This window comes from Fukomys damarensis, unplaced genomic scaffold (assembly GCF_012274545.1).
Source record: "Fukomys damarensis isolate Sample0158 unplaced genomic scaffold, DMR_v1.0_HiC HiC_scaffold_6, whole genome shotgun sequence".
In the NCBI taxonomy this organism is placed as follows: domain Eukaryota; kingdom Metazoa; phylum Chordata; class Mammalia; order Rodentia; family Bathyergidae; genus Fukomys; species Fukomys damarensis.
The window spans coordinates 1,051,654-1,069,573 of NW_022900918.1; the positions used below are offsets into that span (position 1 = coordinate 1,051,654).

General features: G+C 33.0%; 1 pseudogene; it reads right to left on the reverse strand.

Moving 5' to 3' along the window:
- Window positions 1-937: 937 nt before the first annotated feature.
- Window positions 938-17,653, reverse strand: LOC104851578 (annotated as a pseudogene).
- Between the last annotated feature and the right edge of the window lie 267 nt (window positions 17,654-17,920).

Here is a 17,920-nt window from a genome sequence, read left to right on the forward strand (position 1 = left end):
TATGTAACATATTTTGTGAGATATCCTAGAAATTCCCTGGCTTGACTGTAAGAGTATTGTTTTGGGAATCTATTTTTTTCACACAACTCAAGGTATTTTAATCTGAACTACTCTATAGACATAACAAATTAGAATAACACTTACAACCAGTGCCACCAGGATGAAGACATGAAAGGGGGTTCCTGATACCTTCAAGTCCCCAAGTACACAACACAGCATGACAGGGAGGTTAACGCACAATATGGTCATTGACTTTTTCCTCAGAGAAGTACTGCTTTGGTTGGCAGTTTATTAAATACACTACATTTGTACCTTATTTAGTAGGCTTTTTAAATTATTCACACATGGACTTAGTAAAAATGCACTTTATAGAAAACTCTCAGCAAAACTAAAATGAACATAATGCAAGTACCACACACAGATAAACTGATGAATTAATTTAATTTGTACAGGTGATCATGAAATATTAGATGGTTTGATTTTTTTTTAATCTGGTAGCAGACCATAACTTCAAAAGTGCTAATGTTGAAAGGTAGTGAAAAAATGTCTATTAACAAAACTGCTTAATAGTGTTGAGAAACTTTTTCTTTTACAGATAACTTTGTAAATCCATTATGGAAGCATTTTCTCTCCCCTTTAGAGAATCACTTGTGCAGATGGATGAGGTGAAAATCAATTTCTTTAAAAAAAAACAGAGCCTATTTACAAACATGGAAAATAATTTTACTACAAAACTAGCCTAAAGGGACCACAGGTAAAAGACAAAATATACCTTTACTTCTATAAATATAGACCCATTCCCCTACTTTCTGGAAGAAACACATTGGTTTGGGCATGGGCTATAAAATGGCATACAATGCAAAGATAAAAATAAAGAAGTTTGTAAATCCTTTATATTTCCAGCAGGTGAGAATATGCTTGAGTGCTGAGGTTACCTCTAGTGGCGAAAGCAGAGCCAGCTATTAAGCAGCCAGACGGCAACAGTAATTGAATAGATGACCATTTCTGTTTTAGCACTTCTTTGGTTTCCTCTTCTAGAAGTTGTATACGTCTATTTACTTTGATTATCTGTCTTCTTAATGAAGCTGCATCAACAACATTGAAGTCATCTGCCACTCCTTCAACTGTTAGATCTATATTTGAAATGTCATACCTGATGTTGTCATGATGAGGATTAGCAGCCCCACCATGCAACACAAGTGTGTACTCCGGTGCAGAGATCGATGTCTGGAACCTTGAAATTTTTTTTCTTGGGACAGAATCTGATCTTTGCCGCATAGAATCATTTTTGACCAGCTGTCCATTTTGCTGAACAGCATTTTCACTCATAGAGCACTCTCTGTTTTGCCTGCCAACTACACTGATTTCATCATTTTGAGGGGTTGCAGAAAATCTTTCTAAGTCCAGAAAAATCTAGTGGGCTTGCATTTAGTGTAAGTACATGATGTGGTGTTTTTAGTGTCAAAGACTTTAAAGGAATTGAGTGATGCTAATCTTCTTTTGAATATGCAAAGTGTCTAGAAATTTATTTGATAATTTAAAAGCAAAGACTATTTCTCTTCATCACCTAAAATTCCTTTCAATCTACATGAAATACATGAATATTATACTTTCCTGTCTTCTTTAAGGAAAAATATTTCTTTCTCCACACCACAAAAATAAAATATATAAAATTAGAGTCAACATGTACTTAATTTACATAAAGATTTCAGGAGACCATTTCTTCAGTAATACTATTGCAGATGGCTAAGTTAGTTAAGAATTACAAATAATTTTGACAAGGTTAAGACCTCAACATAGAAAACAATTTAGGTACATTGACTGAAGGTTAACATAAAAAGGAACTACTACACCCACCTACTTCCACTCAGGATGAATAACAGTGATTAGCATTCTAAAAAGACATCCATCACTTTAATTTGGGACCAAAACCTCATTAGCTAGTCTGTTGCTTCTGGGAAATCCATGTACTTGACTAGCTTCCCCTTTTGTTCTCCATTTAATCAATAGTACCTGGGTGACTGTACTTGTAAACCTATTGGGTTATCATGGTTTTATCCCACCTCAGCCCACCTTGTGATTTTCCATTGGATCTTATGGTTTTGTACCTGCCTTACCTCAAGGTTTTACCTCAAATACCTCTGAGAAGCAGGGTGGACCAGCAACCCACTTGCTAGTATCCCTTCTCTCTCTTAGGCACTTTTTCTCAATAAATTCTTCCTCCTCTTAATCTCCATTGTTCCTAGAATTAATTTTTCACTTTTAGAGAACACAAACTCATATTTCAGACATCTAGCAGGTTGGGAGTTTTAATTTTCCCTTATTTGGATTACTCAGTGCCTTATATGAATACTGTATTAACAGTAAAAAAATGATAATGTCCTATGAAGTAAAATTAATAAAAGTCTGGAATAGAGGTGAAATTGGCTTCCAAGATTTAAGCCTTGGGGATTTTCTCAACATAAAATTTCCCAAAGCATTAAATGCAGGAGAGAATAGGAGTGCTTGATGGTATTGTACTTATCAAACTAAATAATAAATGACATAAAACTTTGATTTTTAGTACCTATTCAAATTTTTAAAATTTGGCAGCAGCATTTATATTGGATATTAGCAAAAAAAAAAGGGTCAAAGAAATATCTTAGTCTTTGTGGTACACTCAGTATCTCTTGGAACAATTTAACACTGTATAACAAGAAATCAGTCATAAGCAAAAGGCAATTAAATGGGTCTGACTGTGTTTCAATAAAATACTAGATAGAAAAGCAGGTGGTATGCTAGTTTTGAACCATGCCTGTACATTGTTGATATCTGTACTAAATAATAATATTTTTATAAGTTGATATTAAGAAAAGTACAAATATGAAGATGTTGGCTGAATATTTAAAGTCATATCTAATATCTGCTGAATTCCTCTCTTCTTTTTCCTTCCATCATTTCTACAGTGTATATTATCTTTCATTGCTAGCAGTCATAAAAATATATTTAAGAAGGTTTAAAGGAGCAATAGGTGAAAGTATATATATAATATAGAAATTGTTGAATTTAATAGCAAAAAGACTAAAACAGTAAGTTGGAAAGACAGTAAACAATTATGAACAAGCTATATATTGAAAATATAAAATCTTTAAACTGGTTAATATATATTCATATAGATAAAATGAAGGCCCAATTTAAAACAACATTTATGGAAAAAAATAAAAGTTTCAAATTTAGGGGGATTACCCAAGGAGAAAAAAAAAGACCTTTTTTACTAAATCCTGATTTCACTAATTGGACAAATATTTCATTTGTCTGAACAAGTTTTCTTATAAATGAACTTAAAATATCTGCTTCATTTTCTTTTACTTCATATCATTTTCTTTTCATTTTCATTAACAAACAACTGTCTTCATGAAAGCTAAGAACAATTTCTGCCTGTTTTATGGTGAACAAATTCAGCAATTCATAACTTAGAAATTATTGCTTATTTACATTCACTTTTGATCAACAGAGTTTCTATGACCCCTGCTTCCTGCCATATGTAAATAAGGTGAACCTAAGTTACCTTTCTACCCAGTTGTATAAGCTGAATGTATCCACTTCAGCCAATGAACTAATGTTGAGTGTCTTGCTACTATATCTTTATCCATTCTTCCTCAAATCTATATAAACCCTGATCACCACCAAGACTGAACTGATTGCTTTGTGGAGAAGTCCACAATCAGTCCACTAGTGAAATAAACCTGCCTCAAATTTCCATAGTATGTTCTCAATTCTTCTAGGCCTGACTCTGTTATACCATCTAGAGCTATAACATTGTGAGTTATATTTGCTACAGTAAAGTCACCAACAAAAATCAGTGCCCACTTTGCCACTTTAATTTCTCTGGATATGAGATACCAAGTAATCATCAGTAAATGACTTAAAGTAGAATTCCACAGAATACCATTCAATGAGAGAATATATAACACAGTTTTATATTTGCATCACACAAAAGCTATGATGCACACAGTAAATTATTGCATTAAACATAAAACACCTATCTCCACACTTACTGCTTATATATAAATAAAATTATGCGTAAAGTATATATGTACTTGTTTTTAGCAATATAAATATAAGAATAGAAAGGATCTTTCTATTTGGTTACCATTACCTGCAACAATGAGGAAGAAAATTTGATGAGAAGACCAGTGAGTAGAGAACAGTAAATATTTTCAATAAATATAAAGAAAACTGCACAACTCCATAACTAAACAAAGTAGAACACTAAAACCTTAGGTGAAGGATATAAAGTATGTAAATGTCCTCACAAAAAATTAGCATGTTTCCCACAGTATTTCCTAAAACAATTTAAGTGTTAAAACTAGTTGATGTACATAGAAGGATCAAGAATGCATAGGGATTTAGCTCAATGATTATGCCTCCTGCTTCACAAGCACAAGGACCCAAGTTCACTCTGTGGTACAAAAAAAAAAAAAGTAAAAGAAATAAGAATCAGGACTGCAATCAGATATTAATTTGCATAAAATTCTTAATAAAGTAGGTAAAGTAAATTTATACTACTTTCATTAATATTAAATATTTAGGTGTTCTTTCAAGGATACATTATAATTAATGTATATTGTCATAATAAGCATATTTTCAGGGCTATACTGTGATTTAATTGAAATTGTAATACAATTAAAATTTAAGTAACTAGCAAAAATAGTTTAGGAATAGTGTAGTTAAAATCTGGAATTCATTTAAACATATTATAATTTAAATTAATGGTAATTTTGTGCACAATATAATTTCTGATTCTAAAACAATTAAGTTTTGAAGATTTGTAGTCCAGAAAGTGAATAATACAAATTCCAAAGTCTTAATTGGGTATTTAAGGGTGTTGCATTGTCAAATTTGCAAGCTAGGGAATTAAAAGAACTCTAGCAATCATGCAATAATATTTTTAATAAATTCTTTTTTGTTGTTTTTTATTTTGTTTTGATAGTGGGGATCGAACTCTGGTCCTTGCACTGGTGAGGCAGGCCACTGAACCGCTGAGCTAAATCCCCATCCCATGCAGTAATATTTACATTGGACAAAATTAGGATACTGAAACTAGAGTTAAATTTTTATGTTTTAATCACCATTGAAAATTTTAAAAAGCATAAAAAACTTTGAATTTCTATTAAAAATTATTAAATGTTATACTCATTGCTTATACATAATTTTTGTTTTTCAGCTTACTAATCTTGCTTTCAAAATATATAGTTTTTGTAATACATAAATATTGATTTAAATTGCATACCTATGGATTTTGAAGCTGTCATGTGAAGAATAAATTCAACAATCCATAAAATTTAAATGTCATTATTATGCATTAAATTTTGATTGCTGATTCATATATTTCTCTCTTTCATATCACTTAGTTACCTGAAATTGGTACTGAATCAGTTGTTATCCATCACTGAAATAAGTTCTGCTAAATTCATTTTGAGAGTAAATTGGCCCAAGTAGAAGTGACAGTTATGAATATAAAATATAAAATCCATTTTAAATACAGTAGCACTTTTAAAAGTTGGTAGTGAATATCATACACTTATATTAGTCAGTTGATCTTTCCTGAACCTGAATGTTTTTAAAAAATGGACATGATAAATAAGGATGATGCAAAGATGTTCAAATGAATAAATAACTGCTATATTTACCTTCTAAGAAAGAGGTCATTAAATATAATGTTCTTTCAGGCTTAAGTTCCATCAAGATCATAGTTTTAAAATCTGTTTAAACTTTGAGCTCAAAAAAGATAAAAAATTGCAGCACTATTTTTTTTCTGACAGCATTTTAAATTACTATACTTTTCTATCTCCCAACTTAAATTATACTTAATGATTACCAGAAGTATAGTTAAATATATTCTCTAATAATCACAATAATTGTTGAGAGATTAGTAATAGTAATAACTTTACTTTTAGATGAATTTCGTTGTTTTAATTCAGAAAAGCAGCTGATAGTCTATTTCTATGTTTGAAGGGAAAATTTAATCACTAAAAGATTCCTGTAGAAAATGTCAGTGCTGTCAGTAAGGACCCAAGAACCCTGGAGAAGGTCTCTCTAGGTGCCTGCCTGGGACCACCCGGCAGGTGCGCGACCTGCCAGACTGCACGCCACCAGATCCAGTAAGGAAGGTATGCCCCCAGGACCTGCCCCCCTACCCGTTCTCAAACCTCCTGATTGGGCCAGTCCTTGGACCAACTCTGCAGAGGCATAGGTTCTCATGAAGTGTAGTTTTCTGAGCTCCCAACTTTGAACATCTTTAAAGAAAGGGCAGGGGAAACCTGTAATAGCACTGAGTGGAGTTGAATCCTATGAGTTGGGAAACTCAAGTTAGTCCTTGTGGAATGAGGTCAGTCTCAGTCGTGGGGACCTGCCATTGGCTAGCCAAGACCAGGGGATTCAGTTCTGCCTATGACTAGATATGGAGTATAATATGACAACAGAGACATAGTCTGAAAGAGGCCCTTCAAATTCTTTTTTTTTTCTTTTCCTCATTCCACCCTAAAATTTCTTTCTTTTTTCTGTCCTCTCTCTCCAACTCAGTCTCTTGCTCCACCATATTATCCCTCATATCCCTTTTTATTCCTGCTTCTGCCCTAACTCAGACTTCTTCTTTTATTATTTTTCCTTTATTGGGGGGTGTTGTTTTGTTTTTGTTTTTGTTTTCTTTATGTTCTTTTCTCCAGTCATTTTACCTCACTTATGGCCTCATAGCATCAAGGGAAGGCAAGCACCTGTTACTGTTAAGGGGATATATTCTTGTATTATTCCTGCATTCTGTCCATCCCCACAAGTTAATAGCTTCGTAAAAATAGTAAAGTAATTCTACATCCTCTGGTTTCAATTCAAACCTGCTCCAGTTCTTTTACTTATCTACTCCTCTCATCCTAACTCAGTCTAATCCCCCATCCTAAATGGTAAAGATGCTATATTGAAAAGTATATTCACTGCAAACATATTTTGGGCTGCTTCTTGATATTAATTTAATTCACATGGTTTAAAGGTGATAGATTAATGACTACCACAAGTGGTCAGTATGCAAGTTGTGCTTGATCTTAATGTGTTGCTGATTGTATCAATTGGGATAAAGGATTGTGATTGATTTAATCAGTTGTTTTCTCTGATATTATGAAAATGAGGATGTCTATGAGCCATTAGAAACTCAAAAGCTAAAACACAAATATATCAGGAAGATTTAAGTAATACCCAGAAAATAAAGAAGGACAACCCAACAACAACAACATCAACAAAAAATGAGAAAACACTTAAAAACACTTAAGCAAGATACAAAGACAGATTTACAGTTCACCAATGGCAAACAGTAGGAAACATGAGGATGAAAACTCTACTAGTGAATCAGCAGGACACCCTGGACCCATAGCACAGGAGGTAACAAAACAGATCAATCAGGCTCTAGAAAATTCAAATCAGAAATATTTTCCCAGTTAACCATAGAGATGATGAGAAAAATAGAAATCATGATCCGAGACTCTAGAACAGAAACTGACAAAAAAAAAAAAAAAATAGATGAGCTCAAGACCATGATAGAAGCCATGAAGTCTCAGCATAAGAGAGAAATGGAAACAATGAATGCCCAACAGAGGAAAGAAATGGAAAGCATAAAACAGATTCAAACAGATATCCAGGAGATTAAATACTCTATTGAAAGTGTACGCAATAGAATAAAAGATTGCAAAGATAGAATTTCAGATATAGAAGATAGGATCACAGTCAGTGACCTTGAAAGAAGAGGTCTCTCAAAAACATTAGGGATCATGAGAAATCAATCCAACAACTTATAGACGATGCAAAGAAAACTAACATAAAAAAAAGCTGGAGAAAACGCAAATGATCTAAAAAAGCAGGAGAAAACTCAAATTATCTAAAAAAGCTCTTCACAGAATTAATGACAGAAAACTTCCCAAACAGAAGGGAAGAATTGGACATACAGATAAGTGAGGCATATAGAACTCCAACTAGCCACAATCAAAAAAAAAAAATCTACACCTAGACATATAATAATCAAGATCCCAGAAATCCAAAAGAAAAACAAAATACTACAAACAGGTAAGATAAAAGAAACAAAACACACACAAAGGAAAGCCCATTAGAATCATAGCAGACTTTTCAACATGAACCCTTAGGTCAAGGAGAGCCTGGAGTGAGGTATTCCAAGTTCTAAAAGAAAATAACCTCCAACCTAGACTTACATATCCTGCAAAACTCTATTCCAAAATAGATGGGGAAATAAGATACTTCCATGACAAAGAACACCTGAAAAATTTCGTGAACACCAAATCAGCATGGCAAGGAATTCTAAACAATATCCTAGAAAAGGACAATGAAGGTCACAATATCATGAGGCCCAACATAGGCAAGGAAAGAAACTAAAAGGAGAGGGGAGAAAAAGTAAAAAGAGTCAACAAAAGGACAATAACATGACAATAATAAGTCAAAATATATCAGTTATAATCATCAATGTTAATGGCCTCAATTCACCAATCAAGAGAAATAGACTGGCAGAATGGATTAAGAAGCAAAATCCAACAATATGTTGTATACAGAAAGCACACCTAGTGCAGAAGGAAGCCCATAGACTGGAAGTGAAAGGATGGAAAACAATTACCCATGCATCAGGAGCACAGAAAAAAGCAGGGGTAGCCATCTTATTCTCAGACAAAGCAAATTTCAAACCAAAACTGATTAAGAGAGACTAAGAAGGCCACTATGTTCTTGTAAAGGGAACAATTCAAGAGGAAGTTATGACAATCATAAACATATATGCACCAAATATAAATGCCTCCAACTATATAAAACAAATATTAAGTAACATGAAAAACCAAAGAAGTACTAATACAATTTTAGTGGGGAATTTAAATACCCCACTATCACAAATTGACAAAGCATCTAGGCAGAAAATCAACAATGAAATAATAGAACCGAACCAAGCTTTGGAACACATGGACTTAATATATGTTTACAGAGTATTTCACCCCACAAAATCAGAATATACATTCTTTTTTGGTTACACATGGATCATTTTCCAAGATAGACCACATATTGGCTCACAGAACAGGAATGAATAAATACAAAAGAAGTGAAGTCATCCCCTGTATATTATCAGATTATAGTGCAATCAAGCTGGAGATCAAAAGCTCTACATTGAAGACCCAAAAAACTCCACCAAAAGACTTATAGACTTAATTGACAGATTCAGTAGAGTATCTGGATAGAAGGTGAAAACCCAAAAATCAATAGCCTCCTTATACATAAATGACAGACTCACTGAGAGAGAAATAAGGGAAAAAATTCCTTTTACAATAGCATCCAAAAAAATGAAGTATCTAGAAATCAATCTAACAAAAGAAGCAAAAGATCACTACACTGAAAACTACAGCACTCTGAAAAAAGAAATTGAAGAGGATATTAAAAAAATGGAAAGATATCTCCTGCTCCTGGCTAGGAAGAATCAACATAGTAAAAATGGCCATACTACCTAAATTTCTATATACATTCAATGCAATGCCAATTGAAAATCCAACACTACATTGCACATCACCACAAAAATTAATCCAAAAATTCATTTGAAACCAAAGAGACCTAGGATAGCAAAAGCCCTTTTAGGCAACAAACAGATGGCACCGGGTATAAAAATTCCCAATTTGAAACTATACTACAAAGCCACTGGGATAAACAAAGCATGGTACTGGCAAAGAAACAGGCCTGAGGATCAGTGGAACAGACTGGAAGACACAAAAACAAACCCAGATGTACTCAGCTACCTCATCTTTGACAAAGGAGCTGACCACCTCAGTGGAGGAAAGATAGCCTCTTTAATAAATGGTGTTGGAAAAACTGGATGTCAACCTGCCACAGATTAAAATTAGACTCTTATCTTTCACCATACACTAAATTAAAATCCAAATAGATTAAAGATATAAATATTAAAACAGAAATATTAAACTTGCTGGAAGGTAAGTTAAGCAGAACTCTAGAAGACACTGGCATAGGAAAAGACTTTATGAACAAATCCTCAGTAGCATGGGAACTAGCAGATAGAATCAACAACTGGGATCTCATCTTATTAAAATATTTCTGTAGTGCAAAAGAAACCATCAGCAGAATTAAGAGACAATCTACAATGTGGGAAAAATTTTTTACCTGCTGCTCCTCAGACAAAGGACTATTATCAAGAATATATAAAGAATGGAAAACAATCAGCCCCCTCAAATATAAAGACCCGATTCAAAAAATGGGCATCTGAAATAAACAGACATTTCTCAGACAAAGAAGTAAAATCAGCAAGAAAATATATGAAAAAATTTTCCACATCACTGATCATTCAAGAGATGCAGATGAAAACAACACTGAGATTCCACCTCACCCCACAAAGAATGGCTGCTATCAAGAAATCAAACAATAACAAATGTTGGTGGGTTGTGGGGAGAAAGGAACCCTTCTCCATTGTTGGTGGGAGTGCAGACTGGTACAACCACTATGGGAATCAATATGGAGATACCTCAAAGAGCTTGGACTGTAGGTGCCATTTGATCCAGCCATCCTTCTGCTGGGTATCTTTCCAAAAGAACTAAAAGAATCATATCACAGAGAAATATGTGCACCCATGTTTATAGAGGCACAATTTGTAATAGCTAAAACTTGGAAACAGCCCATTTCCCCATCCGTTGGAAACTGGATAAAGAAGATGTGGTTTTTCTATAAAATGGAATATTACTCAGCCATAAAGAATGAGAAAATAGATTCATTCATAGGAAAATGGATACATATTGAAGATATACTCTTAAGTGAAACAAATAAGGCACACATGTGTAAATACTGAATAGTTTCTTTGGTGTGAATAATCTACAATAATACAGAAGATCCTAATAAGATTACTGACATTGAGAAATGGGAAGAAAGGAGCTAAAGGTGTAGGGAAGGTGGGATGTGTAGGGGAAAGGTAATAAGGGAAAATAAACAAATGTGAGATAATTAAAAGATGGAAATAAAGTGTTTGTAGATGGGGAGTGGAGGAGGGGGTGAACATAGGGCAGGGACAAGGGGAAAAATTCGAACCAAGACTTGTCATATAGAGGTACAAGATCCCAACAATGAATGTAACTGTACTGTATCCCTAAAATGTACCAATAAACTCAATTAAAGCTGAAGAAAAAAAAGAAAATGTCATTGTCTTAAAGAGTTCTGCCTAACTTATCATAGAGGAAATACAGTGAGTATTTTTTAAAAATTTAGATATTTAATCCACTTGGATTTTATTTTATTGCATGGCAAAAGATAAAGGTCCAGTTTTAATCTTTGGCAGGTTGAAATCCAATTTTTCCAACACCAAGTATAAAGAGGCTATCTTGCCTCCAGTGAGGACACTTGGCTCTGTTGTCAAAGATGAGGTAGCTGAGGACATCCAGAGATGTTTTTCCATCTTGCTGTCTGTTCCACTGATCCTCTGGACTGTTTCTTTGCCAGTACTGTGCTTTTTTTTTAATCACAATGGCTTGGTAGTACAGTTTCACATTGGGAATTGTTATATCCTCTGCCATGTCTCTGTTGCCTAAGATGGCTTTTGCTATTCTAGGTCTCTTCTGGTTCCAAATTAATTTTTGGATTATTTTTTCTAGTTCTGTGAAATATACTCTTGGAATTTCAATTGGCATTGCATTGAATCTGTATAGCAGTTTTGGTAGTATGGCCATTTTCACTATGTTGATTCTTCCTACAGAGAAGCAGGGGATATCTTTACATTTTTTAATATCCTCTTCAATCTCTTTTTTCAGAGTTCTGTAGTTTTCAGTGTAGTGGTCTTTTGCTTATTTCATTATATAAATCCTAGATACTTCATTTTTTTGGGATGTTATTGTGAAAGGAATTGCTTCCCTCATTTCTCAGTGAGTCTGTTATTTGTATATAAGAAGGCAATTGATTTTTGAGTGTTAACATTGTATCCAGCTAATCTGCTAAAAGTGTCAATTAAGTCTAGAAGTCTTTTGGTGGAAATTTTTGGGTCTTCAATGCAGAGTATTGTATTATCATCAAATAATGATAGTTTAAATTTTTTCTTTCCTTTATTGCTTCGATTTCTTTCTCTTGTCTAATTCTATGGCTAATGTTTCCAGAACTATATTGAAGAGGAGTGGTTGAGCATCATTGTGTTGTTCCTGGTTTTAATGTGAAAGTTTTCAGTTTTTGGCCACTTAATGTGATGTTGGCTGTTGATTTTTCATATCTTCTCCTCAGACAAAGGACTACTATCTAGAATATATAAAGATCTCAAAAAAAAAAAACAGGCCCCATTAACATAAAGTCCTGATTCAAATTGGGCATCTGAAATGAACAGACATTTCTCAGCAAATAAATATAGGAAAAAATATTCCACATCAGATCATTCGAGAGGTGCAGAAGAGATTCCACCTCAAAAAAGAATGGCTGTTATCAAGACATTAACCAATAATAAATTTTGGTGGGGTTGTGGGGAACATGGAACTCTCCTCATTTGTTGGTGGGAGTGCAGACTGGTGCAACCACTGTGGAAATCAATATGGAGATACCTCAAAGAATTAGGATTACAGGTTCCATTTGACCCAGCCATCCCTCTACTGAGTATCTTTCCAAAAGATTTAAAAGAATCATACTGCAGTGATATATGTTCACCTATGTTTATAGAGGCAGAGTCTGTAATAGCTAAAACTTGGAAACAGCCCAAATGCCCATAATTTGATGACTGGATAAAGAAGATGTGTTTTTTTTAAAAAATGGAATACTACTCAGCCATAAAATATGAGAAATTAGAGTCATTCATAGCAAAATGGATACATATTGAGGATATACTCCTAAGTGAAATAGATAAGTCACACACATATAAATACCAAATAGTTTATCTGCTGTTAAAATCTATAATGGTACATATGATCCTAATGACATAACTGAAAATGTGAAATAGGAAGAAAAGGGCTAAAGGTGTAGGTGAAATGGGAAAGGTAGGGGAAAGCTGACAAGGGAAAAGGAAAAAAAAAACATGAGAAAATGCAAAAGTGGAAATAAAGTATTTGTAAATAGGGAAGGGAAGATGGAGTAAAGTGAGATAGGTATAAAGGGAAAAAAATGAGAACCAAGACCTGTCATGTAAAAGTACAAGATCCCAATGATGAGTGTAACTGTACTGTATGCCTAAAATGTACCAATAAGCTCAATGAGAAAAAAAAGAAAATGTCACTGTTTTAAAGTATCTATTTTACTACATTTCTCAACTTAATTTTCAACTTTTCTATTTCATCTCTTTTTCTACACACATACACATACATACACATGATGCACATGGGCTGGGAATTTAGCTCAGTGGTTCTGGCACCTGCCATGCAAGTGCAAGGACCCAAGTTCTATCCCCTGTACCAAACAAAAAAGATAGTACATGATGCAAACACAACTTGTGAGTTCACACACACACACACACACTCGTGCACATTGTCTTCCTCTGCACATTCACTTCTTTTTTCTCATAAAAATACCTGCTGCCTGTCAGTCATTGCTACATTGTTGTGCCTTTTCAAAGTATGAGAGTGTCATATTTCAATTTTTCACCAGTAATCTTATTTTGCATTCTGTAATGCTTGAAGAATGGGAAACAAACTTATGACTGGAAAGAAAAATAAACCAGCAAACACTTATTTTTCCCATAAAGAAGGCATAGAGCCAACTATTTGCATTTTTATTTTGAACCAACAATCTCTTTTTTAAAATTTTTTTGGTACTTTTTTATATACATAATGATTACAATTATCTTAGGGAATTTGTATATTTACATAATATATATGATTATTTTTTCATTCCCCTTTCTTCTCTTCAATTTTCCTTCTGTTTATGAAATCTTTGCTTCCATTTTTCCTTCTATTCTTTTTTCTTTTCTCTTCCTTCCATTCCCTCTCCTCTTCCCCTCTTCCCCTTCTCATTTGAATATTTTCTTCCTGCTTCCCAAAATCTGTGCATCCATTTACCTAAAAATGTCTCGTCTATCCTTTTGTATTGCAAAGTAGAACTCTATTATAAAAAACACATTTTCTGTGTCTATTCATATGTTGATGGGCATCTGGGCTGTTTCCAAGATTAGCTATTACAAATTGTGCTGCAATAAACATAGGTGTATATATATTGCTGTGGTATGATACTTTTAACTTTTTCAAGAAGATACTAAGAAGGGAAATACCTGGGTCAATTGGAACCTCAGATTTTAATTTTTTAAAGAATCTCCATACTGATTTCCATATTAGTGTTACAAAATTACACTCCCACCAATAGAGGAGACGGATCCTTTTTTCCCATGGCCTTGAAAGCACTTATTGGTTGATCAATCAAAGGAATCTCTATCTAGTTCACCAAAATATCCTCTTAGGTTGTCTCCCTACTTCTATGATTACTTTTTAAAAAATGACTTCTTTTTAGTAGTTAAATTCTGTTTTTAATCCAAAGTATATTCAGTTGTATGCCCTCATTTTGGGATATGAGGATATAAGCTTGTTTAGAAATACATTATATCTTGGGAGATAACATCAAATTAAGATGAAGTCATTCTGGAATATAGCAAGGCAGAATTCAATGAATGGTATGTTTACAAAGAGGAAATTTAGACACAGAGGAATAGAAGGACACTATGATTTGGAGATGGAGAGAGAGACTGCAGGGACTCTATATGCAAAGGAATATCGAGGCCATTAACAATTACAAGAAGCTAGAAGAAAAAAAAAATTCTTGTCCAAACACTCAAAATCAGGTTTGCCCTGGCAACATTTTTATTTCAAACCCCAAGCCTGTGGAACTTTAAGTAAATAAGCCTCTATTTTAAACTTCCTAAATTGTATTAGTTTGTTTCAGCAACTTTAGTAAATTAATACAACACATTCATTTAGGAATAACAGACTGACAGCCCTCTGTTTCTTATATGTGCATATTCTCAATAGAAAACTCTGAGATATAATTTAAAGATACATTCAAAAATGTGCCCTTTCTATGCCCCAAATCGTCCAGTACATCTACATTATTCTCAAAGTAAAAAAACTAATACAGTGTAGAACCATACTATAGTTCTTCTTAGTTCTATCTCAATTCCTACACTTTCCATCATCCTGTCTCCTTTAAACAATGACTCTGTTATAGTTCCTAAAATGGACCTGAAATTCTATTTTCAAGCTCTAGCCCTGTGGCTTACTTCTGTGTGGCATATTTTTCTCTCAAATATTCTTGAGTGTAACTCCTTCACTGCCATTATTATGCAGCTGTTGCTGCTTCTTCACATACTATTTAAACCTAAATTATTACATTTTAGAATTCTGTAAGCTTTAATAAATTATTTTACTACTTATTTTTCCTTGATAGAATATTTTTAACCTCTCAATTTCTCCTAATTTAGAATTGTGCCAAGATACTAGAAATAAGTCACATGTAGCTATTGAATTCCTATAAATTCAAAGTTAATATGTATTAATAAAAATACTAAGTTTTAAAATTTTACTGTTCAACTCATGTAATATATGTGATTAATGTTTATACTTTGAAATGATAGTATTTTGGATAATAGGTTTAAATAACATAAAATATCAACTTTTTTAACTTTTAAAAATGTAGCTTCCATGATATTTTAAATTACATTATGTTTCATAAATTAAATCCCCATTAAATTTTTATTGGAATAATCACGATCAAGATAAAGCTTACCTTGAAAGAGAAGAAGGCAAATTAGTGCTAAATGTTTGCTAATATAGTACTGTTTTTAAGTCAACTTGTAAATATTTTATGAAAAATTTATCTATGTTTTTAAATTAAGGATTACATTGGTTCATAATAAATTTTATGACAGTATATACTCAGGAAGCACAAAGACTTTCAAATTACAAAGTGTTTGTTTTGCCAGTTCTGTGATTTGAAATAAAATAAGTAAATATGATGCAGTATTTCCAAATAAATATAATTCTCTCACTAAAACCAAATTCATACCTTTAAATTGTCATCTTACTTTGAAAGAAAATTGTTTAATTTCTTTTTCATGTATACAATCTTACACTATACTGCAAATGTAGCTATAAATCATAGGTAGTGCATGTGATGTGCTTCTAACATAACTTTTTATTATCTTCTAAAGTGCATCATTATAAGACATCTCAGGTACTAAAGAATCAAAGATGAATCTGCTATTCTGATACAAAGTAAAAGAAATTCCTCTAGTAATTTATTATTATTTTGTTTTGTTGTACAAACAACATATGATCTACTACCTTAATTTTTAAATGTACAAAACATATCACTAAGTACAGGCATGATTCTATACATCAAATCTCTATCTCTTAGTGATTTTGCATTATTAAAATCTTACCTCATTCATTAGTAAATCCTCATTTCTTTCTCCTTTTTTGTCACTGGAAATTACCTTTATATTCTCTAGTTTTATGACTGATTATATTAGATTTTTCATATAAATGGATTAAGGAATTATTTTACCTTATGTGACTTACTTACTTCACTTAAAAATGTTGTAAAGGTTGATTGTAGTTTTTCTCTGTTTCAGGTTATCTTCCTTTTTAATACCAGATATCACCATATTCCACAGATATGCAAATGTTTAAAAGGCATGTCAAAGGATCCTTGATATTACCAATAAAATACAATCAAAACACATGATAACTGAAAGAGAATATATATCTCTGGAGTTAAATAGCATGTTAAAAAAGGAAATGATTTGCATATTAAATATTATTATGTTAGCCTCAAAGTGCTTCAATTTTTTTCAGGATTTATTCAGCAGAATATAAATATATAGATTGATAGATCAATAGATAGGTGTATTTGCTTTTTCCTTCCCTTTTTTTACTTTTTCTTTCTCAAATTCCATGAAAATGTAAAAAAAGGAAAGTATTTTCTAAAAATTTTATTTGTATAATTGGACAAAAGAAACAATATTCTGAAGTGTAGTTTTAAAATTAAAATTCCTCAAATTATAAAATTTTAACAAATAACTTAGTTTTTCAGATTCCTACTATTATCTCTAAATATGGTAACATCATAATGATTTTCTCCAAGTAAATGGGCTTCCAGAAAGAAATACAGGACACACTTTTTGGTAACTGAAGATAGCTTAGTAAATTTAATTGTAAATACAATACAGGAAAACCAAAAGTGTCCCAGATGAGTCATTGGAGGCCTAAGGATGACTTTGAAAGAAAATTTTGATCATGCAAATAAGTCTAAATAGACCAGACAATCTAGCAAACTTTGGCCTGAGCAACTCTTTGTCTTAAGAGCTCCAGGTATTCCAGTAATCAAGGAAGAGAGTGCCATCACTCGCTCTGCCTTTTCTCCATCTCCTGCAGCTATTACTGCCTCCAAATTTAATGATTATGTAGCCTTAGCGATTTACCTAACCACTTTGAGATGTTCCTTAAGTTTATTTTGAGTTTTAAGTAAGTTAAATGAACTTAAAAATTTAATCAAAATATCTTTGACCCTTAATAAAAGCTGAGGAGAGCCAAAAATGAGAGAAGAGCATGACATCCGAGCAGAACACTGGCCTCTGCATTCTTCATGCCTTGATCCTAACCTGTTCACCACAATGAACATCTTCTTCCATGCTCATCTTAGCAAATTCTTATCTAAACAAAGCCACCGAGGAGATGAATATGTCTCTGACTCAGGGTGACTGAGAGTAAGCCATGGATATCTCTATTAAAGGTCCTGCAAGGCCCTCAGCCTTGACTGTGAGCCCTTGTGCAGAAGAGACATCTGAGTAGAATTTGATGGATAAATCATTTTACAGTCTGAAGGCTACAAAAGTGAGATGTAGCTTGGCCCTCTTGCCATGTTTTGGGACACCCTTGCACAAAGATCCCAAAAAAACTGGTAT